General features: G+C 53.2%; 1 pseudogene; it reads left to right on the top strand.

The window, feature by feature from the left end:
* Positions 1 to 532: 532 nt before the first annotated feature.
* LOC113841926 (adenylate cyclase type 10-like) lies at positions 533 to 16,443 on the top strand (annotated as a pseudogene).
* The last annotated feature ends 11,153 nt before the right edge of the window (positions 16,444 to 27,596 follow it).

Raw genomic sequence — 27,596 nt, 5'->3', positions numbered from 1 at the left:
CACCTAGCTAACGACTGTCGTTAAGAGGTGTTCGTGTGGGCAGGCGGTTGCTCTCCGCCCTTCCTGCTCGCCCTTCCTGCGCGCCCTGCCTGCGCGAACTGCCGCGCCACTCCCCTCTGACACGCCACTCCCTGTTTGCCCGCCCTGTTCGCCGTGCTCCTGGTCACTCGCGCTCCCTAGGGGCTGCTTTTGAACGGCCGGGGAGGGGGCGCTGCTGGCTCCGCCTTCGCCTCGTCAGCCTCCCTCACGAGGGCTGCCGGGTCCTGGCGGCTCCCTCAAGTAGGCTCGATGCCGGAAAATTAGCCCTGCCTGGCCTGATCCCCCGCTCCGCTGCAGAACGCGTCTGCCCCGGAGCCGATCGCCTCGGCAAATGGCCAATAGCAGTGAACAAAATATCTTGTGTGATTTGGGGCTTAGTTTTGGTCAGGAACCTGATTGTCCAGAAACTGTAAATGTAGGGGGATATAAACTAGCCAACTTAAGGTCATTTTGCAATATCTAATTAGCATACGATCTGGATAAGGAGTCTGAGATGGACGAATCTTCAGAAAGTGGGTGCAAATTAGGAATAGGGTATTGGTGCCCTGCTTTTCAGCATGCTGCAATAGCTTGTTTCCTGGTTGATCTTCACAGGTTGGGAGGTGGAGATTGACCTCTCTGAACGCAGCTTGAAGGCCTACGAGACTTTGGGACAGCCGCACATCCTGGCGTACACAGGCATTCTGGGCTCTGGAAAGAGCCACTTACTTACTGAGCTGACCTTTCTGGGCCAGGCCACTGGGCACAGGTAAGTGGGTTTTTTGAGACACTTCCCGTGCCCGTCCCCTGACGTTCGTGGAAGACTGCGATGCCTCTGCCCTGTGCCTGGCCCTCCGCCCCCACCCGTGGGACTGTGCACCCTGCGTTCCTTTGCAGTAAGAACCAGGCGGCGTGAGTCTCTAACTCTCCTGTCTTGGCAGGTGTGGGCTACTGGGGGCCTTTTCTGCAGCTCAAGTGCCTTTTGCTTTTGCACCGCAGGGTTGTCACCATGGAACTGACCGAGGCCAACGTGAGGCAGTCCTTCTCTGCCATCCGTATGCTGGTGGCCAGGGCCCTGGGACTGCAGGCGGGTGAAACGTGCGAGGACCGGCAGCGCACCCTGCAGGCCAAGCTGCAAGGGGCGATAGAAGAGAGCAGATACTGCCTCCTCAATGACATTTTCCTCGTCAAGGTGAGAGCGAGAGGGAGGCCTCCTGAGGTAGTCTGGTTGTTGTTTGGGTGTTCTGCTGGGCTGGGAGTTGCAGCACTCATAGCACCCCGTTCTGATTCCTGGGTCCGGGGAGGCTCCTTGTCTGTGGTGACTTCATGTCCTGTGCCTGTGCCAGGTGTCTTGGTCAGCACCCTGGAAAGGCCAGTGAAGAGAGGCTTGTGCTGACCTCATGCTAAAGCAGAGGCGCTTTGCTCTGCCGTCTAGCTTGGTGGATAGGCATGCCTGGTCGCAGGATGATGTTTCTTTCTGACTCTGCTTTCCTGTCCAGTTTGCCGTCCCAGATAAGGTTTGCAAGATGCGTGATGCTCAAAGGAAAAGGGAGTTGCAGAAGACTTGTAGGAAAGTGCTACAGAAGGTGAGCGTTCCTCCTTCTACCTGGGTCAGAGAAAGAAAACAACCCTGCCTGCTGCAGGCTCCACATCAGAACAGCCTGAGTGGGCAGCAGGACGATGTGCCAAGGTCACCGCCCTTCAGGGCCCAGGAGCCCCTCCTCCCAGAAGCCCCTCTCACGCCCTCCCCATATGCCTCGTAGGTCGCCTCCTGTTAAGTTGGAGGGTATGTGCCCTGGAGGAGGATTGACGCCTTCTGCATTCCTTTGCCCAAGCTCCCTTCTTCAGAAGGGCAAGTGATGTTCGAGGAGGCCTTAAAGTCTCGCAGAAATGAAAAGCCAGTAAGCTTCTGAAGAGGGAAGCAGCTGGGGAGAGACTTCTGAGTATTCTCCGTCTCCGGAGAGAGAGGCTACATCTCCTCCCCTAGAGGACGCTTGAGAATCCACCAGACTCCACACAGATCCATCTGCTTTTTTCAGACCCTTGGAGGAGAATTTGGCATATTTGTCATCGACAACGCCCACTTCATCGACCCTGCCTCCTGGACTGTCATGTGGCCCGTGCTCCAAAGCATCACACTCTTTATGGTGATGAGCTTAGCTCCTGGCCACGAGAGAACGGAGAGCTTTTTCAAAGCTGCAGCAGACAGCACAACGTCCCAGAGAATCAGCTGTCTTCATCTGGAAGAGCTGAAACCTGCAGCTGTGATGCAGAAAGTCTGCCAGAACCTTGGAGTGGTCAGCATCCCCAGGGATCTAGCAAGGTATGTTGCAGGCCACGGAGCTCTTCTGGAGGGGTTGGACCTATGCTGCCACGGAAGGAAGTCGCCCCGCAGGAAAGGAAGCACGGGGCCTTCTGGCAGCATCCTTGACTCCAGCAAGGACCTGGGTTTCTCCTTAAGACTCACCACAGCAGGTGTGAGCTAAGAATAGGCAGCTCCCAGGATGCAGCACGTGGGCAGTGACAGCCCTTTGCTGTTGCAGAGGAGGGAGGGCAAGGCAGGGAGGAAAGGGGAGAGAAGAGGAGAGAGGAGAGCAGAGGGAGATGGATACCCAAGCCTCAGCGTGGCTGAGGTGTGAAAAAGGCTTTGACCGATGTAGCCAGGCTGCAGTAGGGATTCCCAGGAGCAGGGGTCCAGCCAGCTGCCAGAGCAGATCTGGGCTCCTGAGGACAGAGAAGATCAGGCTTGCTGTGTTGTGCTTTGGACATTGCTCACGACCATTTCCCTCAGACTCCAGCAAACAGTGTAGGGTCAGGGGTCCCAAACGCCCAAGCCAGTGGGAGGACCACCCCCTTCTGAAGTGAGCCGTAGCTGTGACAAAGAGGCTGGTTACCCTGTGAGGCCTGAGTGACTCGGCACCCGCCCATCAGAACTGTGTTGCACCATACTTCCCTGGTGTTGGTCACTGCTGGGTCTGCTCCTGCCCAGGTTCCTGATCCAAAGAAGCTCTGGCATCCCATATTACTGTGAGGAACTGCTGCACTGCCTGCATCACAACAACATGCTCTTGTTCAGCACTGGGAGGCAGGACAAAAAAGTAGAGGACAACTGGGAGGGCTTGATCGGTAAGCACTCTTGTTGCGGACTGGCTAGATGCTGTTGCATGTCGCTTCCTCCCCCCCCCCCCCCCCCCCCTTCCCCCCGCACGACCGTGTCCTGTGGCAAATGTGGCCATTTGCCAAGGTGATCGGCTCCGGGGCAGACGCGTTCTGCAGCGGAGCGGGGGATCGGGCCAGGCAGGGCTAATTTTTCTGGCATCGAGCCTACTTGAGGGAGCCGCCAGGACCCGGCAGCCTCGTGAGTGAGGCTGACGAGGCGAAGGTGGAGCCAGCAGTGCCCCCTCCCCAGCACTTCAAAAGCTGCCCCTAGGGAGCGCGAGTGACCAGGAGCGCGGTGAACAGGACAGGCAAACAGGGAGTGGCGCGTCAGAGGGGAGTGGCGCGGCAGTTCGCGCAGGCAGGGCGCGCAGGAAGGGCAGAGCGTTCCCCCTGCCCATATGAACACCTCCTTAACGACAGTCGTTAGCTAGGGTTTCCATTCCTCCTCAACTCCCAGATCCCCTCCCTCTGCCTGATGGCGACAGGGCAGGGGGTCCACCCCCATTTGGAGTGTCTCACCCCGGTACCTCTCCTTGAGGCCCTGTAGGGAGTTACTCCGCAGGTCTAACTCCCGCTCACACTCCCTGATATCCCTCAACCTCTCCACCTCCTCCTTGAGCTCCGCCACCATGTGGACCAGGTCATCCACCTGCTCGCACCTCACGCACGCAGTGTCTCTGCCTCCCGCCGATGGCAGCAGCAGGCTCTGACACTCCCTGCATCCGGTGACCTGAACCGCTGCATTCTTTAACGGGCAGTCAGTCTGGGTGTATACCGACTTCCTGGAGAGCGCACCGTGCCTGGTGGAGACCATTATCACCTAGCTAACGACTGTCGTTAAGGAGGTGTTCATATGGGCAGGGGGAACGCTCTGCCCTTCCTGCGCGCCCTGCCTGCGCGAACTGCCGCGCCACTCCCCTCTGACGCGCCACTCCCTGTTTGCCTGTCCTGTTCACCGCGCTCCTGGTCACTCGCGCTCCCTAGGGGCAGCTTTTGAAGTGCTGGGGAGGGGGCACTGCTGGCTCCACCTTCGCCTCGTCAGCCTCACTCACGAGGCTGCCGGGTCCTGGCGGCTCCCTCAAGTAGGCTCGATGCCAGAAAAATTAGCCCTGCCTGGCCCGATCCCCCGCTCCGCTGCAGAACGCGTCTGCCCCGGAGCCGATCACCTTGGCAAATGGCCACATTTGCCACAGGACACGGTCGTGCGGGGGGAAGGGGGGGGGGGGGGGGGGGGAGGAAGCGACATGCAACAGCATCTAGCCAGTCCGCAACAAGAGTGCTTACCGATCAAGCCCTCCCAGTTGTCCTCTACTTTTTTGTCCTGCCTCCCAGTGCTGAACAAGAGCATGTTGTTGTGATGCAGGCAGTGCAGCAGTTCCTCACAGTAATATGGGATGCCAGAGCTTCTTTGGATCAGGAACCTGGGCAGGAGCAGACCCAGCAGTGACCAACACCAGGGAAGTATGGTGCAACACAGTTCTGATGGGCGGGTGCCGAGTCACTCAGGCCTCACAGGGTAACCAGCCTCTTTGTCACAGCTACGGCTCACTTCAGAAGGGGGTGGTCCTCCCACTGGCTTGGGCGTTTGGGACCCCTGACCCTACACTGTTTGCTGGAGTCTGAGGGAAATGGTCGTGAGCAATGTCCAAAGCACAACACAGCAAGCCTGATCTTCTCTGTCCTCAGGAGCCCAGATCTGCTCTGGCAGCTGGCTGGACCCCTGCTCCTGGGAATCCCTACTGCAGCCTGGCTACATCGGTCAAAGCCTTTTTCACACCTCAGCCACGCTGAGGCTTGGGTATCCATCTCCCTCTGCTCTCCTCTCTCCTCTTCTCTCCCCTTTCCTCCCTGCCTTGCCCTCCCTCCTCTGCAACAGCAAAGGGCTGTCACTGCCCACGTGCTGCATCCTGGGAGCTGCCTATTCTTAGCTCACACCTGCTGTGGTGAGTCTTAAGGAGAAACCCAGGTCCTTGCTGGAGTCAAGGATGCTGCCAGAAGGCCCCGTGCTTCCTTTCCTGCGGGGCGACTTCCTTCCGTGGCAGCATAGGTCCAACCCCTCCAGAAGAGCTCCGTGGCCTGCAACATACCTTGCTAGATCCCTGGGGATGCTGACCACTCCAAGGTTCTGGCAGACTTTCTGCATCACAGCTGCAGGTTTCAGCTCTTCCAGATGAAGACAGCTGATTCTCTGGGACGTTGTGCTGTCTGCTGCAGCTTTGAAAAAGCTCTCCGTTCTCTCGTGGCCAGGAGCTAAGCTCATCACCATAAAGAGTGTGATGCTTTGGAGCACGGGCCACATGACAGTCCAGGAGGCAGGGTCGATGAAGTGGGCGTTGTCGATGACAAATATGCCAAATTCTCCTCCAAGGGTCTGAAAAAAGCAGATGGATCTGTGTGGAGTCTGGTGGATTCTCAAGCGTCCTCTAGGGGAGGAGATGTAGCCTCTCTCTCCGGAGACGGAGAATACTCAGAAGTCTCTCCCCAGCTGCTTCCCTCTTCAGAAGCTTACTGGCTTTTCATTTCTGCGAGACTTTAAGGCCTCCTCGAACATCACTTGCCCTTCTGAAGAAGGGAGCTTGGGCAAAGGAATGCAGAAGGCGTCAATCCTCCTCCAGGGCACATACCCTCCAACTTAACAGGAGGCGACCTACGAGGCATATGGGGAGGGCGTGAGAGGGGCTTCTGGGAGGAGGGGCTCCTGGGCCCTGAAGGGCGGTGACCTTGGCACATCGTCCTGCTGCCCACTCAGGCTGTTCTGATGTGGAGCCTGCAGCAGGCAGGGTTGTTTTCTTTCTCTGACCCAGGTAGAAGGAGGAACGCTCACCTTCTGTAGCACTTTCCTACAAGTCTTCTGCAACTCCCTTTTCCTTTGAGCATCACGCATCTTGCAAACCTTATCTGGGACGGCAAACTGGACAGGAAAGCAGAGTCAGAAAGAAACATCATCCTGCGACCAGGCATGCCTATCCACCAAGCTAGACGGCAGAGCAAAGCGCCTCTGCTTTAGCATGAGGTCAGCACAAGCCTCTCTTCACTGGCCTTTCCAGGGTGCTGACCAAGACACCTGGCACAGGCACAGGACATGAAGTCACCACAGACAAGGAGCCTCCCCGGACCCAGGAATCAGAACGGGGTGCTATGAGTGCTGCAACTCCCAGCCCAGCAGAACACCCAAACAACAACCAGACTACCTCAGGAGGCCTCCCTCTCGCTCTCACCTTGACGAGGAAAATGTCATTGAGGAGGCAGTATCTGCTCTCTTCTATCGCCCCTTGCAGCTTGGCCTGCAGGGTGCGCTGCCGGTCCTCGCACGTTTCACCCGCCTGCAGTCCCAGGGCCCTGGCCACCAGCATACGGATGGCAGAGAAGGACTGCCTCACGTTGGCCTCGGTCAGTTCCATGGTGACAACCCTGCGGTGCAAAAGCAAAAGGCACTTGAGCTGCAGAAAAGGCCCCCAGTAGCCCACACCTGCCAAGACAGGAGAGTTAGAGACTCACGCCGCCTGGTTCTTACTGCAAAGGAACGCAGGGTGCACAGTCCCACGGGTGGGGGCGGAGGGCCAGGCACAGGGCAGAGGCATCGCAGTCTTCCACGAACGTCAGGGGACGGGCACGGGAAGTGTCTCAAAAAACCCACTTACCTGTGCCCAGTGGCCTGGCCCAGAAAGGTCAGCTCAGTAAGTAAGTGGCTCTTTCCAGAGCCCAGAATGCCTGTGTACGCCAGGATGTGCGGCTGTCCCAAAGTCTCGTAGGCCTTCAAGCTGCGTTCAGAGAGGTCAATCTCCACCTCCCAACCTGTGAAGATCAACCAGGAAACAAGCTATTGCAGCATGCTGAAAAGCAGGGCACCAATACCCTATTCCTAATTTGCACCCACTTTCTGAAGATTCGTCCATCTCAGACTCCTTATCCAGATCGTATGCTAATTAGATATTGCAAAATGACCTTAAGTTGGCTAGTTTATATCCCCCTACATTTACAGTTTCTGGACAATCAGGTTCCTGACCAAAACTAAGCCCCAAATCACACAAGATATTTTGTTCACTGCTATTGGCCATTTGCCGAGGCGATCGGCTCCGGGGCAGACGCGTTCTGCAGCGGAGCGGGGGATCAGGCCAGGCAGGGCTAATTTTCCGGCATCGAGCCTACTTGAGGGAGCCGCCAGGACCCGGCAGCCCTCGTGAGGGAGGCTGACGAGGCGAAGGCGGAGCCAGCAGCGCCCCCTCCCCGGCCGTTCAAAAGCAGCCCCTAGGGAGCGCGAGTGACCAGGAGCACGGCGAACAGGGCGGGCAAACAGGGAGTGGCGTGTCAGAGGGGAGTGGCGCGGCAGTTCGCGCAGGCAGGGCGCGCAGGAAGGGCGAGCAGGAAGGGCGGAGAGCAACCGCCTGCCCACACGAACACCTCTTAACGACAGTCGTTAGCTAGGTGATAATGGTCTCCACCAGGCACGGTGCGCTCTCCAGGAAGTCGGTATACACCCAGACCGACTGCCCGTTAAAGAATGCAGCGGTTCAGGTCACCGGATGCAGGGAGTGTCAGAGCCTGCTGCTGCCATCGGCGGGAGGCAGAGACACTGCGTGCGTGAGGTGCGAGCAGGTGGATGACCTGGTCCACATGGTGGCGGAGCTCAAGGAGGAGGTGGAGAGGTTGAGGGCCATCAGGGAGTGTGAGCGGGAGATAGACCTGCGGAGTAACTCCCTGCAGGGCCTCAAGGAGAGGTATCGAGGTGAGACACCCCAAATGGGGGTGGACCCCCTGCCCTGTCGCCGTCGGGCAGAGGGAGGGGATCTGGGAGTTGAGGAGGAATGGAGACAGGTCCCTGCTCGACATGGCAGGTGATGCCCTCCCCTTCCGGCCCCACCTTCCCAGGTGCCCTTACGAAACAGGTTTGAGGCCCTGGAGCTTGATAGACCAGTAACTGAGGAAGAGGTAGCAAGTGTTCCCAGGAGGATGCCTAGGGCGAGGAGGTCGACTCCACGCCTCAGGACTGCCTCCATCAAGAAAGAAAGAAGGGTGATTGTTGTGGGAGACTCTATCCTTAGGGGAACAGAGGGCCCTATTTGTCGGCCTGACCCTACCCGTAGGGAAGTCTGCTGCCTCCCTGGGGCCAGGGTCAGGGACGTTGCCAGGAAGCTTCCCAGCCTGGTACGCCCCTCTGATTATTATCCTCTTTTGATAGTCCAGCCGGGCAGTGACAACATTGAAGAGAGAAGCCTGAAGGCTATCAAAAGAGACTTTAGGGGGCTGGGACGGTTAGTGGATGGAGCGGGAGTGCAGGTGGTGTTTTCATCCATCCCTACGTTGACAGGGAGGGGTACGGAGAGGACAAGGAAAGCCCACCTGTTAAACATGTGGCTCCGGGGCTGGTGCCAACGCAGAAATCTTGGGTTTTTCGACCAGGGGGCACTTTACTCAGCACTTGGTCTGATGGCCGTAGACGGGTCCATATCCTTTAGGGGAAAAAGGATCCTTGGCCATGAGCTGGCAGGGCTCATTGATAGGGCTTTAAACTAGGTAAGAAGGGGGATGGGGCTGAAGCAAGGATTGTTGGGGCTGTGCCAGGGGGAACAATGGCAAGGCCGGAGGATAAGGTAAAGGCCCAGCTGAAGTGCATCTACACCAATGCACGCAGCATGGGTAACAAACAGGAGGAGCTGGAAGCCATCGTGCAGCGGGCAGGCTACGACTTGGTTGCCATCACGGAAACGTGGTGGGACCAGTCTCATGACTGGAGTGCTGCGATGCCTGGCTATAAGCTCTTCAGAAGGGACAGGCAGCACAGAAGGGGTGGCGTTGTGGCTCTCTATATTAGAGAGTCTTTTGATGTTGTAGAACTCGAGGCTAGGAATGACAAGATCGAGTCCCTTTGGGTTAGGATCGGCAGGGACAACAAGGCTAGTGTCCTGGTCGGGGTCTGCTATAGACCGCCGAACCAGGATGAGGAGACGGATGAGGAGTTCTACAGGCAGCTGGCAGAAGTTGCGAAATCTTCAGCGCTTGTACTCGTGGGGGACTTCAAGTTCCCTGACATATCCTGGAAGCACAACACAGCCCAGAGAAAGCAGTCTAGGAGGTTTCTGGAGAGCGTGGAAGATAGCTTCCTGACGCAGCTGATTAGTGAACCTACCAGGGGTGGTGCCCCGCTAGACCTTCTCTTCACAAACAGAGAAGGACTGGTGGAGGATGTGATTGTCGGGAGCTGTCTTGGGCAGAGTGACCACGAAATGGTGGAGTTCACTATTCTTGGCGAGGCCAGGAAGGGAACCAGTAAAACCACTGTATTGGACTTTCGGAGGGCTGACTTTGGGCTGCTCAGGACACTAGTTGGTGGAATCCCTTGGGAGGCGGTTCTGAAGGGCAGAGGGGTCCAGGAAGGCTGGGCGCTCTTCAAGAGGCAAATCCTAATGGCGCAGGGGCGGTCTGTTCCCATGTGCCCAAAGATGAGCCAGCGGGGAAGAAGACCAGCCTGGCTCAACAGAGAACTGTGGCTTGATCTTAGGAGAAAAAAGAGGGTTTATAATCTTTGGAAAAGTGGGCAGGCCACTAGGGAGGACTATAATGATGTAGCGAGGCTGTGCAGGGACAAAATTAGGAAGGCCAAAGCTCATCTGGAGCTCAGTCTGGCTACTGCCGTTAAAGATAACAAAAAAAAAAGGAGGACTAAGGAGAATCTCCATCCTTTACTGGATGCGGGGGGAATCTTAGTTACAAGAGATGAGGAAAAGGCGGAGGTGCTCAATGCCTTCTTTGCCTCAGTCTTTAGTGGCAATACTGGTCGTTCTCTGGATACCCGGTACCCTGAGCTGGTGGAAGGGGATGGGGAGCAGGATGTGGCCCTCACCATCCACGAAGAAATGGTTGGTGACCTGCTACGGCACTTGGATGTGCACAAGTCGATGGGGCCGGATGGGATCCACCGAAGGGTACTGAGAGAACTGGCAGAGGAGCTCGACAAGCCGCTTTCCATCATTTATCAGCAGTCCTGGCTATCGGGGGAGGTCCCAGTTGACTGGCGGCTAGCAAATGTGATGCCCATCTACAAGAAGGGCCGGAGGGCTGACCCGGGGAACTACAGGCCTGTCAGTTTGACCTCAGTACCAGGGAAGCTCATGGAGCAGATCCTCTTGGGAGTCATCATGCGGCACTTGCAGGGCAAGCAGGCGATCAGGCCCAGTCAGCATGGGTTTATGAAAGGCAGATCCTGCTTGACGAACCTGATCTCCTTCTATGACAAAGTGACGCGCTGGGTGGATGAGGGAAAGGCTGTGGATGTGGTCTACCTTGACTGCAGCAAGGCTTTTGACACCGTCTCCCACAGCATTCTCCTCAGGAAACTGGCTGCTCTTGGCTTGGACTGGCGTACGCTTCGTTGGGTTAGAAACTGGCTGGATAGCCAGGTCCAAAGAGTCGTGGTAAATGGAGTCAAGTCCAGTTGGAGGCCAGTCACTAGTGGCGTTCCCCAGGGCTCGGTGCTGGGGCCGGTCCTCTTTAATATCTTCATCGATGATCTGGACGAGGGCATTGAGTGCACCCTCAGTAAGTTTGCAGATGACACCAAGTTAGGTGCGTGTGTCGATCTGCTGGAGGGTAGGAAGGCTCTGCAGGAGGATCTGGATAGGCTGCACCGATGGGCTGAGGTCAACTGCATGAAGTTTAACAAGGCCAAGTGCCGGGTCCTGCACCTGGGGCGCAATAACCCCAAGCAGAGCTACAGGCTGGAAGAGGAATGGTTGGAAAGCTGGCAGAGAAGGACCTGGGAGTGATGGTGGACAGTCGGCTGAATATGAGCCAGCAGTGTGCTCAGGTGGCCAAGAAGGCCAATGGCATCCTGGCTTGTATCAGAAACAGTGTGGCCAGCAGGGCTAGGGAAGTGATCGTCCCCCTGTACTCGGCTCTGGTGAGGCCGCACCTCGAGTACTGTGTTCAGCTTTGGGCCCCTCGCTACAAGAAGGACATCGAGGTGCTTGAGCGGGTCCAGAGAAGGGTGACGAAGCTGGTGAGGGGCCTGGAGAACAAGTCCTACGAGGAGCGGCTGAAGGAGCTGGGCTTGTTCAGCCTGGAGAAAAGGAGGCTCAGGGGCGACCTTATTGCTCTTTACAGATACCTTAAAGGAGGCTGTAGCGAGGTGGGTGTTGGTCTGTTCTCCCACGTGCCTGGTGACAGGACGAGGGGGAATGGGCTAAAGTTGCGCCAGGGGAGTTTTAGGTTAGATGTTAGGAAGAACTTCTTTACCGAAAGGGTTGCTAGACATTGGAACAGGCTGCCCAGGGAAGTGGTGGAGTCACCGTCCCTGGACGTCTTCAGAAGATGTTTATATGTAGAGCTTAGGGATATGGTTTAGTGGGGACTGTTAGCTGTGAGGTTGGACTCGATGATCTTGAGGTCTCTTCCAACCTAGAAATTCTGTGATTCTGTGTGATTCTGTGATTTCCAGTGAGTCTGGGCAGAGTCCGATCTGGCAGAAGGACAGAACTCGATCTGTCTGAGGTGTGGGCTCCTGCACACCTTGCTGTCACCTTGGCAAGCCACCAGCTCCCTCAAGAAGAAAGCCCTTCTGCAGGAGAGGTTCAGACCTGGGAAAGTTGAATCCAAAACCAGAAATGCCCGCAAAGGCGCTGGGAACTGAGGAGCTTGGCAGTAACGCAAGAGCAGTAATTGCAAGAGCAATGCCAAGCAGAGTGCTGTTGCCCTGGGGACAGCCTGCATGGGCTTTGCCTTTTGGATTATCACTGGCAATTTCCCTGGCTGTGGGAGGGAGCGCTGTCAAAGGTAGCAACCGCTGCGTTCTGTTGCGGGATATTCATTCAGTACAGCTGGGCAGCTGGTCCGAAGGCAGAAAAAGAGTTGCAAGGGCAATGCAGACAAAACCATTACAGTGGAAACCGGTTTGTCCTGCTCACTGACCGCATTCAGTGCGGGCCATGAAGCGCACCCAACTGTGACAGGTTGGACTTGCCCCACCTTGTTCATGCTCTCTCTCTCCCTTCCCAGCTTCTGCAGTCGAGGCTTCACCCATTGTCTCATCCACCTCAAGCTCCAGTGCTAGGAATAACAGTGGCAGGGTCTGCACCATCAGAGCAGACGTCAGCCTGGAGACCACCGTGCTGCCGGCCGCCTTGAAAGGTGAGGGGCTGAGTTCGCAGATGTGCTGGGGTCCTTTCCTGGGGTGCACGTGAGAGAGGGGCTGGGCATCGGCATGCTGCAGAGGCACCCTCTCAGCCTGGGGGGCCCTGCCAGGAAGGCAACTCTGGTCTGAGCAGAAAGAGCTCTGTGCTTAAGGACACAGATGTCCCCCTCCGGGCCGTGGGCCATCTGTGAGGCCCACAGCAGTTGTGGGGAGCTCCAAGTCCAGCTCTGAGGTGGTGAACGCGCTCTCTGCTCTCTGTGTGCGCTGCTGGGCGTCAGCCTAGTTCAGCTCTGGTAGGTCGCATCACGGGTCACGTGTACCCGCAGGATCGTGCCCTCCCCATCCGTGGTGGAGGAGCGCTTGCGCGCTTGAGCCTCTCTTATCCCTGGGCCTTGTGGCCTGTGGTTGCAAGAGGAGTGGAGCCATCTTGAAGACGTTCCCCTGGGCTGAAATTGCCCAGCAGGTGCCATCCTGAGGAAGAGAGGCCAAAGTCTACCCTGTTTCCTGTGGTGGTACTGTCCAGCCTCTCCAAGCTCAGGCTCCGGGACACAAAAGAGAGAGACGTTTTGCTTCTTCTTGACAGAGATTGCGCTGGCTGAGCTGGACCGGATCACGCTGCAGAAGCAGATGGTTTTGAAGTTTGCAGCCATCATAGGGCCAGTGTTTATCACCCAGCTGCTGGCTCACATCCTTCCCACTTGCACCAGACATCAGATGAATTATTTGTTGGACATGCTGGTGAGTGACAACATCCTTAAGTGGCTGAAGGACACAGGGGTGCCCAGAGACATCCAAGACCCAGGAGCGCTGTAGCTGAAGGAGGCCTTCCCCCACCAGCTTTGTGCAGAGGGAAGTTCCCAGCGGCTGTTGGGAATGCCTCTACCACTCTGGCTGAGGCCACCATCCATTGCCTTTCAGGGGTGGAGAGGCCGTCTACAAGCAAGGAGACCATGGAGCAGCAGGCTGGCGTTCTGGCCTTCTGTGCCCTGCTGCTGCGGGAGGCAGCCTACGAGCTGTGGCCCAAGAGACAGAGGGCCAGCACGCAGCGCAAGTGTGCTGCCTTCCTGGAGAAGCACGCGCACAAATGCCAGAGCTGCCACGGAGGGGACTTTGTGGCCTTCCACCGCTTCGCCGTCCCCAGTCCCCAGGACCGGGAAAACTGCCAGGGCTCTGCTGACGAGGATGACTGGCACAGCTGGGAGGCCTTGGTGCTCTCTGGAGAACAGCTGAAGAATGACAGTACTCACAGCCCTGAGGGTAGTCTGTGTGCCGTGCTGTGGAGCCCCCTCCCTCTGTAAGTCCAGGCCCATGCAGGCTGGGCTGGGGCCCACCGGGTCCCCAGCACCAGGGATAAGCCAGGGGACGAGGATGATCACCGCAGCTCTTGTGCCCTGGGTCTGCTCGGCAGGACCCTTGCAAGCCTGCAGCTCTTAGCCCGGGCTACGTGGGGAGTCCCTTGACACGCTCTCTTCTTCCCAGGTAGTTCAAATGCCCTGCAGCCGCAGCAGGCTTTCTCGGAGGAGGAGTTCAGGTGAGGAGACAAGGTTCTGATGATTGTGGAAACGAGTGAGCTCGAGTGAGCAGGGTCATCTCAGGTGATGCTCATCTGCTCTTTGCTCTCTTCTTTTCCTGGCAACCTGCCTCTGACCAGAGCGTCAGAGCGGTTTCCACCAGAGGGCAAATGGACAACTGCGCAGCCCAGCAGGACCAAAGAGAAGGACGGTGGCGAGTGTTCCTGCAAATGCGAAACCGTCATTGAATCAGTGCTTATGCCTTTGGCTCGCCACTATGTGGCAACGGGCAATGCTTCCTGAGCCTTCTACTACCTGCTGGAGTGTGCGGCTGCCTACCTGCACGTCTCCAACAGCTACATGGTGAGCGACCCTGCTTGCCAGCACGCACTGAACCTGGAGTCCACTGCAACAGGACACGCCCGCTGAGGGGCCTCCCAAAAGAAACAGTGGGGGCAGAGCCGGACTGTTTCCTGCGCTTTGCCTCTCCCACAGCAAGAGACGTGGGGCACTGAAGCAGGCCCGTCAGCACAAGCTGCATTACCTGGGAGGCAGTCTGAAGGCTCCCTTGGTGCCTGAGCTCTGAGCCCACGGGGCACTGTGCTAGGGCAGGGATCACATGGGGAGATGCGGGCCCTCCTAAGGCAGGTGCCACAGGAGGCAAGAGGGAAGGGTGGAGCTAGCTGGGGGCTCTGCACCGATGCTCACCTGCTGCCTGTGTGCTTGCTCAAAGGCCCTTATGAAGCTCAATGAAGCAGAGGTCCTGAGGAACTCCATGGGGAAGACAGCAACTGTGTTAGACTGCTTTGAGGAGGCGACCTTCTTCAGCCTCAAAGCGGAGGTAAAGCGGCAGGGTGACGTCCTTCTTGCAGGGGGTGTCCCTGCTATACCCAGCCCCTTGTACATTTCTGTTGCAGGAAGCACGGCCGAAAGCACGACAGACACACAGTAGAGTCAGATCATGCTTCATTTTATTGCCCGAATAGCCTAACTTTTATAGAGAACTTAACAGGGGTGGACAGTGTTTCACACAAGGTTATTGGTCAAAGCACTCAGAAAAACAACTAGAAGAAAACAACCCCACCTGCAAGATAACAGTCCCCTTGTGATTAGTAGTCACGTAGACCTTGTCTTTGGTATCAGCTGCTGGTAACGATATTTTCCTGCACTCCTCAGTTGGGCGATGTGGGAACATTGTCATAGGAGCTTCTCACAGTTATCCTGGTATCTTGGTTTGCTCAGCTGCAGCAGGCCGTGGGATCTATGCTGTTTCCAGATTCCCTCAACACATTTCTGCAGCCTCTGCAGGAGGAGAGGCTTGGGAAAGCGGTCCATGTCTTCATGGCTTCCTCTTCCTGTGCAGGTCTGCTGTAATCTAGGACGCGTGGGGCTGGCCAAGAAAATGACCAGGCAGGTGCTGAGCCTTCTGAAAAAGCGTCCTCAGACACACTCCGGAGTCTTTGTCAAGTCTCTGTGGGAAAGGTTTCAGGGTGCTCTTTGTGACACAAACAGAAGAACACCCTCTCTTCTGCTAGAGGCTCGGTAAGCATCAGAATGGAGAGCGTGGGAAAGGAACAGTATTCTGGTGCCAGGCATTCAGGCCCAGGCCTGCCTGGACTTCAGGCCACGCCTAAGCTGTCCCATAGCTCATTAGCAGGACCGAGGCATTAAGGCACGATGTGTGGGTCAAACAGGGGCCAGTGCAGCCTCACGCTGCCCCCCTGTGCAGTCCCTGGGCCTTTGCATAGAAAGCAGCTTGTGCCGAGGGATGCACCTGCTGGCACGTTTTGGATGAGGCCGGGGTGGCTGGGAACAGAGAGATGTGAACAGGGAGGACGGGCTTAACAGGGGAAGGAAGGCAGTGACCTCAAGGGACAGGATGGGGTTGGGTTAAGGTTGGGGGGATGATGAGGAGAAGGCTCAGAGTTGCGATAGTCCTTCTCCTGCTGGTGCCTGGCATCACTTCCCCCCCAGTGCTGTCGTGCCAACACACCCTCTGTAGTGGTTGGCTGCCCCTGGCAGCACTTCTTCATTTGCCCACTTCCATGCCGGCAGCCCTTCCAGCACTAGCTCCCTTCCTCTGAGGAGGTGTACGTGTCTCAGCTGCCACCCCACTTTCCCCTGCCCAGTCTGGTTTGGTGCTCTACAGCCGTGCCTCTGGGCTCAGCAGTTTCTCTTGTGTGTCAGGAGGAAGAAGCTAGCCTGGATGCTTCAGCAGACCCGCTGCCTCTCCTTACTGGGGCACCTCTACAGCCTGGAGGGCACATCAGGAGGACGGAGGTTCTCCCGCCTGGCAGCTCTCATGAAAGCCAACGTGGACAGGAGAATGGACTCCTCTCAGGAAGAAGACTCCCACCCCGAAAACTGCCTTTCCATCCCTGCTTTTCTCAGTGTGTCTTAGTAAAACATCTGTTCTCTTATGGTGGTGGTTGTCAGGCCTTGCCAGGGAAGGTTCAGGTTGGAAATAAGAAGAAAGTTCTCAGAAAAGGAGAGCTTGCTCCCCCAGCAAGAGACGCGGGGCACTGAAGCAGGCCCGTCAGCACAAGCTGCCTTACTGGGGAGGTGGTCTGAAGGCTCCCTCGGTACCTGTGTGGGCACCTGGAGAGAGACAGCATGAGCAGGATGGGATGTTGGAAGCTGCCATAGTGCAGAGCGAGCAGAGGAGGGGAGGGCCACGGTGGGGGGGGGCGTTCCAGAGTCCCCGCAGGGTCAGGTGGGCTGCTCCGTCCCGAGGCGTGCTGGGAGCTGTAGTTCTGCGGTGCCAGGTGGCCACATGGGCTCCGGGGTGCCGGCCCAGGTCCTTGCTGCGCTTGATCGTTGGGCTGCTCCTTGTTGTGAAACATGGGATTAGAAATTAGAGAGCGATGGATTAAGAATGAATATGTAGGCAACACTCCTTGCTTAATATGTGCTACTGAGATGGGGAAGATGCTAAAACTTTTCTGAATTAATATTTACAGAATCACAGAATTTCTAGGTTGGAAGAGACCTCAAGATCATCGAGTCCAACCTCTGACCTAACACTAACAGTCCTCCGCTAAACCATATCCGTAAGCTCTACATCTAAACGTCTTTTAAAGACCTCCAGGAATGGTGACTCCACCACTTCCCTGGGCAGCCCGTTCCAATGCCTAACAACCCTTTTGGTAAAGAAGTTCTTCCTAACATCCAGCCTAAAACTCCTTGGCCACCTGAGCACACTGCTGGCTCATATTCAGATCGACACACACACCTAGCTTGGTGTCATCTGCGAAATTACTGAGGGTGCACTCAATGCCCTCGTCCAGATCATCGATGAAGATATTAAAGAGGACCGGCCCCAGCACCGAGCCCTGGGGAACGCCACTAGTAACCGGCCTCCAACTGGACTTGACTCCATTTACCACGACTCTTTGGGCCCAGCTGTCCATCCAGTTTCTAACCCAACGAAGCGTACGCCAGTCCAAGCCAAGAGCAGCCAGTTTCTGAGGAGAATGCTGTGGGAAATGGTGTCAGAAGCCTTGCTGAAGTCAAGGTAGACCACATCCACAGCCTTTCCCTCATCCACTAAGCACGTCACTTTGTCATAGAAGGAGATCAGGTTCGTCAAGCAGGACCTCCCTTTCATAAACCCATGCTGACTGGGCCTGATCGCCTGCTTGCCCTGCAAGTGCCGCGTGATGACTCTCAAGATAATCTGCTCCATGAGCTTCCCTGGCACTCAGGTCAAACTGACAGGCCTGTAGTTCCCCGGGTCTGCCCTACGGCCCTTCTTGTAGATGGGCGTCACATTTGCTAGCCGCCAGTCAACTGGGACCTCCCCCGATAGCCAGGACTGCTGATAAATGATGGAAAGCGGCTTGTCGAGCTCCTCTGCCAGTTCTCTCAGTACCCTCGGGTGGATCCTATCCGGCCCCACCGACTTGCACACATCTAAGTGCCGTAGCAGGTCGCCAACCATTTCTTCGTGGATAGTGAGGGCCACATCCTGCTCCCCATCCCCTTCCACCAGCTCAGGGTACTGGGTATCCAGAGAACGACCGGTATTGCCGCTAAAGACTGAGGCAAAGAAGGCATTAAGCACCTCCGTCTTATCCTCATCTTTTGTAACAAGGTTTCCCCCCGCATCCAGTAAATGATGTCCATTTTGCATTGATGGATTTAGCTACATATATGGTAAAATATCCAAATTATCTGTGATGTAGACGAGAACCTTATGAGCAGCAGATGTAAAAAGGAAGATATCGCTCAAGGCCAACGGGTGAGGGAAGGATGAACAACTTGTTGTCAGGAAACAAGGTAAAGATAAACAAAAAACTTCTAAATACTGTCCAACAGCAGGTCAAAGTCCAGAAAGGTAAAGAGAGTTTAACCTGCTCTTCCTCATTGCCTTCATCCTGAAAGACCCCTGCCCACGACCACCAGGCTACACTGCGCAGGTGCAACTGGGAGGAGCTAAGGGCGGGGAGTATGGAAATGAGTACTTGGAAGAGGTCTGCCTTTTGGGGGAAAATAAAGAATATGTATGAGAGCTCATGTAATATGTAACAGTATACGTGTATGAAGTTGTGAGAGACGACCGGGCAGGTGTGCACTTTTTGAGGGAAGCTTGTAATACACCATAAATGTTTGTTCATTGTCTTTTGTATTATAAAAATATAAGTTCTGTTTGAGGAGCAGGAGTTGTGAAAGCTCCCTGCTGAAGTAAGGAGCTGTATAATGCTTGGCTAGACACTATGAAAATTCTTTTGCTTAATGTAATAAAAAAGAGAACCCCCTCCCCTTCTCTCTTTCTGTATCTCAGTTGCCTCTTTTGTTCAAAGACACTGTTGCAAAGCTCATGTAACCATCTCCTGATAAATTGCTAAACTAGTGTATCAACATCCTGCCTTCCTGTCTCATGCTGGGGCAACATGACCAAATAAAAAAAAAAAAGTTGAACCACAACGCTGAGGAAGACTATGGCCTTCATCTTTACAACCACCAGAGGGACAGAGACGACCCGCTAGCAACTGTGCGCGCAGTCGCAGAACATACCAGGATGTGCTGCATAATCCCAGAATTACCAAGATATAAAAAGGGACCCTGGCGGTGGTGAGGTGCACACAGTTGGCGGAGCCGAGACTCCCCGGCCGCCCAGCACAGTTTTGCTTGCTGTTTGCTTACTCAATAAATTCCTTTCTATGATTAATACAATGCTCTCTGAAAATTAATTGAGGGGGCAACTTATGAGCAGCAGATGTAAAAAGGAAGATATCGCTCAAGGCCAACGGGTGAGGGAAGGACGAACAACTCATTAGGGAAGGATGAACAACTTGTTGTCAGGAAACAAGGTAAAGATAAACAAAAAACTTCTAAATACTGTCCAACAGCAGGTCAAAGTCCAGAAAGGTAAAGAGAGTTTAACCTGCTCTTCCTCATTGCCTTCATCCTGAAAGACCTCTGCCCATGACCACCAGGCTACACTGCACAGGTGCAACCGGGAGGAGCTAAGGGCAGGGAGTATGGAAATGAGTACTTGGAAGAGGTCTGCCTTTTGGGGGAAATCAATGAATATGTATGAGAGCTCATGTAATATGTAACAGTATTCGTGTATAAAATTGTGAGAGACGACCAGGCAGGTGTGCACTTTTTCAGGGAAGCCATTCCCAGTGCGCCCAGTGCACCGCAATAAAGTGTACCTACTTTACAACCCTATGGTTGTGGAGTCTTTTCCGCACGTCACCTGTGTGCCCTCACACCCTCTTGGGACCACCCTGTGGCTCTGTGGTGTGTCCCAGAGCGCCAGTGTGCCTGAAGGACCTCCCTTTGTCTTCATGGGCACACCAGAGCCTTGCCTCTCCCACTCAGTGGCCAGAGCAGCCATGGATGTGACCTGGTAATCCTGGGAGACATTCTGACAGCAAAGGTCTGCTAAAACACTGGCAGACGCAACTGCCAGTCAGCCTGCAAACTGCTAATCCTTGAGAAGGCCCAAGTGGCCCCTTGGAACTTTGGCTGTGCACCTAAGAAGCAGAAACCTCCTGAGCGACCACTGATAAAGGCAAAAAGGAGGAGCTCTAACAGCAGTTTATTGTCTGAAAAGGTGAATATACTTTGGGAAAGTATGGACATGGACACCTTCTGGGCCACTTTCCCTGCTTGTTCTACCCTGACCCCACAGCTTTTAGAACAGGGAGAAGCCCCTGTCTGCAGGGTCTGCAGAGAAACTCCTATAATTTGAGTTGTTTGGCCTGTGAGGAACATGATCTCCACACAAGGGTGCCTTCTGGTTGCTATTTAGCAATCTAGAAAGTTCTCTAGTGCCACATAGGAGTAAATAACACTGTCAGCCTTCAGCTTGGAGGCAGATATGGCGATGGCACCCTAGTATCCTGCCAAGTGTTTCCATCACAGCTAACTTCTTTTGTTGGTATCAAAACTTACCAATTCTTTTGTGATCTCTTGCTAATCATTAATCCTTCCTGTGATAATACTACCCTGGCCACACCGCTGAGTGTGTGAGGCACAGATGCTCTCTCCCACTTTCTGCACTTTTTGGCATATCACATTTACATCCTTTCCCTCACGCTGAAATCTCTTTCAGTGCCAGGAAGTGCTTTGCAAAAAAGCCTCTACATTGCATTTTCCGTCCTTCTGAAAAACTGGTCACACATCCAATAGACAGAGAGAGCGAGCACAATTTAGAGCACATCCAAAAATCCTGCCCATAGGGAGACATTAGAAAACACCTGCAACTTTGGCTTTGGAACTGGAAATGGCACATTTTCAGAGTCCTGGGGTGACTACTGTCATCATGTGCTCTGATCTCACCGCCTAGTCCTGCTGGCCACGCTAGTTCTCATGCTGGCCAGGATGCCATCAGCCTTTCTAGACACCTGGGCACACTTCTGAACTTCACGTTCAGCCAGCCATCAACCAGCATCCCCACGTCCTTTTCTGCTGGGCACACTTCCAGCCACTCTTCCCCAGGCCTATGCGGCTGCATTAGGTTGCTGTGAACCAAGAGCAGGACCCAGCACTTAGCCTTGTATAGTGGCACGAGATTGAACTCAGCCCATCGATCCTTTAACCCGGCTGGCAGCTAAGCACCACACAGGTGCCTGTACTGGGCTGGAGTGGCCGCAGGGGCTGGAGTGGTAGCAGTGCTGCACCTGGCCCTTGCTGGGGAGGTGCAGCAGCTGGGGAAGGCATCTGCCAGAGGGTTCAGTGCTCGGGCAGAGGTGTGGGGCAACCACCAGCTCCGGCACTTCATGCTGCTGGGGCTGCAGGACAGAGGTCCTCCAGAGCTGCTCATCTGCAGCCAAGGCCAGCAGGCAGGTGAAGTGCTGCAGTCACTGAGGCACCAGGGCAGGAGGCAGCCAGGGACACCACGCATGGGGACCCCAGCAGGCTGTTCCCTAGGGCCTGGGCTCCAGAGCCCGCCACCGCAGACACAGGGCCAGACCCCTGCCCTGGCTGCGGCTCCCTTCCCAGGCTGGTGATGATGTTTTTTTTCTTTCCCTCGATGATGTTCTTTAGCTTCTCCTCACGTCCATCCATCAAGTGCTGCCCAGCAAGCCCTAGGTGAGGAGCCACAGTCCTCAGGGGCTGCCTTTGTGTGACAGAGGGGGGCACTCCTGGCTCCAGCAAAGCCTCATTAGCTGCCCTCGTGAGGGCTGCCGGCTTCTGGTGGTTCCCTCAGCTACTTTGATGGCTGCACACTGTGATCCCCACTCCACTGCGGAATACATCTGCCCCAGAGCCAATCGCCTCAGGCGAGTGACTGTTAGATGGTGGTTAACAGTGCTCACAACAGAAGGCTTTTCATAGTCCACAAATTCTTTTAGCTGCCATTTCACAGCTCCACTTACAAAGGGAGCCCGAGCTTTCTCTCTCTCCAAAGCACAGCCCTAACTGACGCGCGGAAAAGACTCCACAACCATAAGGTTGTAAAGTAGGCACACTTTCACAGAATCACAGAATTTCTAGGTTGGAAGAGACCTCAAGATCATCGAGTCCAACCTCTAACCTAACACTAACAGTCCCCACTAAACCATATCCCTAAGCTCTACATCTAAACGTCTTTTGAAGACTTCCAGGGATGGTGACTCCACCACCTCCCTGGGCAGCCCGTTCCAGTGCCTCACAACCCTTTCAGTAAAGAAATTCTTCCTAACATCTAACCTAAAACTCCCCTGGCGTAACTTTAGCCCATTCCCCCTCGTCCTGTCACCAGGCACATGGGAGAACAGGCCAACCCCCACCTCTCTACAGCCTCCTTTAATGTACTTATACAGAGCAATAAGGTCACCCCTGAGCCTCCTCTTCTCTAGGCTGAACAAGCCCAGCTCCTTCAGCCGCTCCTCATAGGACTTGCTCTCCAGGCCCCTCACCAGCTTCGTCGCCCTTCTTTGGACCCGCTCAAGCACCTCGATGTCCTTCTTGGAGCGAGGGGCCCAAAACTGAACACAGTACTCGAGGTGCGGCCTCACCAGAGCCGAGTACAGGGGGACAATCACCTCCCTAGCCCTGCTGGTCACAGTGTTTCTGATACAAGCCAGGATGCCGTTGGCCTTCTTGGCCACCTGAGCACACTGCTGGCTCATATTCAGCCGACTGTCCACCATCACTCCCAGGTCCTTCTCTGCCTGGCAGCTCTCCAACCATTCCTCTCCCAGCCTGTAGTTCTGCTTGGGGTTATTGCGCCCCAGGTGCAGGACCCGGCACTTGGCCTTGTTGAACTTCATGCAGTTGACCTCAGCCCATCGGTGCAGCCTATCCAGATCCTCCTGCAGAGCCTTCCTACCCTCGAGCAGATCGACACACGCACCTAGCTTGGTGTCATCTGCAAACTTACTGAGGGTGCACTCAATGCCATCATCCAGATCATTGATGAAGATGTTAAAGAGGACCGGCCCCAGCACCGAGCCCTGGGGGACGTCACTAGTGACTGGCCTCCAACTGGACTTGGCTCCATTCACCACAACTCTTTGGGCCTGGCTATCCAGCCAGTTTCTAACCCAACGAAGCGTGCGCCAGTCTAAGCCAAGAGCAGCCAGTTTCTTGAGGAGAATGCTGTGGGAGACGGTGTCAAAAGCCTTGCTGAAGTCAAGGTAGACCACATCCACAGCCTTTCCCTCATCCACCCAGCGCGTCACTTTGTCGTAGAAGGAGATCAGGTTCGTCAAGCAGGAAAGCTTTATTGCGGTTCACCGGACACACTGGGAATAGCTTCCCTGAAAAAGTTGCGCGCCTGCCCAGTCGTCTCTCACAATTTCGTACACGAATACTGTTACATATTACATGAGCTCTCATACATATTCATTGATTTCCCCAAAAAGGCGGACCTCTTCCAAGTACTCATTTCTATACTCCCTGCCCTTAGTTCCTTCCGGCTGCGCCTGCGCAGTGTAGCCTGGTGGTCGTGGGCAGGGGTCTTTCAGGATGAAGGCAACAAAGAAGAGCTCTCTTTACCTTTCTGGACTTTGACCTTCTGTTGGACAGTTTAGGCCTTTTTTGTTTATCTTTGCTTTGTTTCCTGCCAACAAGTTGTGCATTCTTTCTTAATGAGATGTTCATTCTTCCCTCACCTGTTAGCCTTGAACGATATCTTCTTTTTACATCTGCTTCTCATCTACATCCCTATAATTAAGACGTTTTTAGGGTCTCATCCACATCCCCAATCCTTAAGATATTTTACCATATATGTAATGTAGCTAGATACTAATTCAGATAGGTTTTTAACATCTTCCCCATCTCATTTCCCCCCTTTTCTTCTAAATCAAGTAAATTCTTTTACTTAGTACTTATTCTCGGCCTCCTCTCCATACCTATTTCTAAGCACATATTCCTTTGAAACATTGTAATATTAGGCAAACAAATATTCTGAAAAATATCAGAACCACACACACATAGTAAACAATTGTTTTAACCATGTCAAATTTGGTAACCAGCTGGTTAGCTTTTCCCATAATTCAGTAAACCCAAGCGAGGTGTCATCCCATGACACCTCATGCAATAAGTGAGTATGCCTGCAGCTCTGATTTATTGTAGTGCACACTCCCCCTTCCTTTGCTGTTAATAAATCTAATGCCATTCAGTTTTGTAAAACCACCTTATGGAGAGATGAGACTTCTACCTGTAGTGCTTTTATCGTTTCTATGGTGGAATTGTCTATCTGTTCTAATTCAGCTGAAATATTTACTATTGCCTTTTCCAATTCGCTTACTCCTAAGCTAGGAATTAACCATCTAACGAAACTACGGTATCCTGTAGGCCTTTCTACCAAAGGATTTAGTTGGACTGCTCAAGTTACATGTTTCCATGAGGACCTTAAGATTCCTGTAGGTACTGCAGACCCATTATAAAAAGATTTTGGGAGGTGCCAAATATCCCCCTATACACTGACCCTTCTATTATAAATGAAGTCCCAACTCAATCTGAATCTAGTAATACTTATACTTATAAAAGCTATAAAAGCTATAAAAGGCAAGTAAACAGCGCTGGGTGTGCAGGGAGTCTACGCTCCACCAACATGCACACACAAACATCGAACATTCTAAATATACAGAACATTATTTTTACATACTAAACCCAAGTATGCCTATACAATCAGAAAAGGTAACAAACAATCCTTTAAGTTCCATAACTCACTAAACTCGAGTACGCCTATACATATGTACAATCAAAAAGGGTAACAAACAATCCTTTAAGTTCCATGACTTAACAGTCTCCATTTTCCATTCCTTTTCTTGATTACAAACAAGTCTTCATTTTCCATTGCTTTTGAACAATATGTCTCACTTAAAGTTGTCAAGCAACTCAATCTTCAGGCCTTATGTATCCCATTCTTCCCATATCGAAGAAGAACATATCCGTCTCCTTTTCAAGGCCAATGAGGCCTGGGTCAAAAGGCACGTCCAGGTCAACAGGGGACGTAACAGCAAAAGCCTTTGATGGCTGTAGCAGCAGAGGGGCGATGGCATAGCAGTCGGATCAGTAAAGGAGCCCGCAGCTCCCTCACTATCTGGCTAACCACACATTTCTGACTGTGGTTCCACATGGCTCTTTAAGGCCTCAGAGATTGCTTGCCAGGTGCTGAGCAATCCCACCGCAACCTTGTCGTTTTTAGTTGCAGAGTCCCAAACCTTCACCTCAGTTTGGTCCCATATTTCAGGATCATAAACATATCTTGAGGGCAGGTTCCCCTCTTATACCCTTCTCTCCACAGCAGTTCTTTTCAAAACAACTTTTCATTGGTCAAACAACTTTGCAAATAACAGTAACAGTAAACACTCAGAAACTTCCATGCCTCAATGGCTGGAGAACAAGAAACCCGAGACTGCATGGAGTCTCCTGAATCACCCTTCTTTGTTCCCTCTAAACTCTTTTACATTCCTGATGGCCTCATCGATAAGAGTCTGGTGTTATCTCAACCACTGGGCTTTCCAACCCCCATGGCCACCCTCCCAAATCTTCCCCTTCTTTATTAATACCAACCATTTTCTTGACACGAATTACCACTCCATATATAACACTTCCAATTAGGTAGTAAATTCTTCCTTGCCCTCCCATCACCACATAGCCACCAATACCCTATACCTAATTTTCACCCACTTTCCAAAGATCCATCCACTCCAGACTCCTTATCAGGGTCGTATGCTACTTGGATAGTAATATTACAAAATGACCTTAAATTGGCTAGATTATATCCCCCTACATTTACCGTTTTTGAACAGTCAGGTTCCCGACCAAAACTAAGCCCCAGATCACGCAAGATCTTTTGTTCGCTGCTATCATTGTCCCCCATACACCGACTTTTAACAGTAACATTTCCCGTGCTTGTAAAGCAAATTTCGGTCCCTCAGGGAGGGTATAATTTACCCTTTCCATTCCTCAACATTTAGCGGACCGCGTCTGATTATTATATAATGCATTAGTCCAATTTCTGGAGGGTATCCCATATAGCGGGATTTCCATATTGCCCCTCGGAAGTGCAGTACATATCCAACAGTCAGATAAATTTAAAGATTGGGCAACTTTTTCAGGTATGTTTACATACGAGTTTTCCTTCCATGCTTGAGCTGATACAGTAGTTACAAGCAATGTCCAAAGTCTATACGTGTTGCCTTTTCAATTTCAACTTATTGGGTCCCGTCATTTCAAGTGTCCATGGACCGTGCGTTGACTTCTTGATTCTCGTGTGGTGAATCCAAGTAGGTTGTTCTTTAATTTTTACTGCGGTGTATGGCGTAAGCAGCACCTGAAAGGGTCCTTCCCATTGGGGTTCCAAAGTTTTTTCTGCAAGAGACTTTACATATATACATGTATAATCTCCAGGTTGTAAATTGTGTATAGGTCTATCCAAAACCCTACTCCGGGTTCCAGCTACGTATTTTCCAATTTTGTCTAATTGTTTCCCTAATGCCACCATATAGGATGTCATAATTTTGTCTCCTGCTTGTGCTGACATCCCCTTCTGTATTCCATAGGGTTGTCCATACAGGATTTCAAAAGGGCTCAGTCCCTCCTTTGCTCTTGGCCTTGTTCGTATGCATAAGAGAGCCAAAGGAAGAGACTGAGGCCAGGCCAGATTCGCTTCCTGTCCCAACTTTACAATCTGTTGTTTGATCAAGTGGTTCATCTTTTCTACGTGGCCACTCAATCGAGGGTGATATGGGGTATGAAGTTGTCAATCTATACCTAGATGGCGGCTGATTTGTTGCACTATTCTTGAAATAAAAGGCGGTCCCCTGTCAGAGGATATAGTAGCTGGTACCCCAAAACGTGGTGTTATTTCCTGTATTAGTATTCTTACCACTTCCCTAGCCTTGGCTGTTCTGGTAGGAAACGCCTCTGGCCAACCTGAAAAGGTGTCTGTTAATACCAACATGTATCGGTTCCCCCCTTTTCTTGGGAGTTCCAAAAAATCAATCTGCCATTGTTGTCCAGGCCCATTACCCTTTCCAATTTGGCCTATCCCTAATTTTGGAGTATTTTGGGGATTAGTCTGGAGGCAAAGGTCACACTGCTGAGTCAGTTGTCTCACAGTGGTTCCTTGCTACAATTTCTCTGATCCAATGTTTATATAAGGCTTCAATCCCCCAGTGCCTCTTTCTATGTTCCTCTCTTATCAAGGGCCATATCATATAAGAGGGAATAATCATTTTCCCTTGGGGTAGAGACCAACCTTCCTCATTATAGGAACCTTCTAGATCAGTAATTAATTTCTGATCTTCCTTGGTATATTTGGGCTTATCTTCTAGGGAGATTTGCCCACTGGGGATCAGGGCCCCATCTGTTTTTACCACCTTTTTAGCTGCCTGTTTTACTTCTCTGTCTGCCAGCTCATTTCCTTTTTCAAATTCTGAGTTTGCTTTTTGGTGTGCTCTGATGTGCACGATTGCCACTTTCTCAGGGAGTTGAATCCCCTTTCCTTCCAGATCACTCTGTGTGCATGTACAACCCCAAAGGCGTATTTTGAGTCCGTATAAATGTTTATGATTTTGCCTTGGGCCAATTCCAAGGCTCTGGTCAGAGCAATTATTTCCACCTTTTGTGGAGCGTTCGCAGGTAAAGGCACAGATTCTACCACCTTTGGAAGTGGCAACTGCATAACCAGCATGTCGTTTGCCACTTACGACTTAGCTGCTCCCATCAGTGAACCAGTTTTCCGTGTCTTCCATAGGATTGTCTTTCAGATCTGGACGGCACGAATATACTGCTTTGATGGTTTCCAGGCGGTTGTGATGCACTGGGTCCCCTGTGTTCCCCCTGAGAAAAGAAGCTGGATTGACAATGTTGGTGACTACAATTTCCAC

Source organism: Anas platyrhynchos, chromosome W (assembly GCF_047663525.1).
Source record: "Anas platyrhynchos isolate ZD024472 breed Pekin duck chromosome W, IASCAAS_PekinDuck_T2T, whole genome shotgun sequence".
Taxonomy (NCBI): Eukaryota; Metazoa; Chordata; class Aves; order Anseriformes; family Anatidae; genus Anas; species Anas platyrhynchos.
Note: the sequence above shows the minus strand (reverse complement) of the source record. Positions and strands in the feature narration are given on the sequence as shown.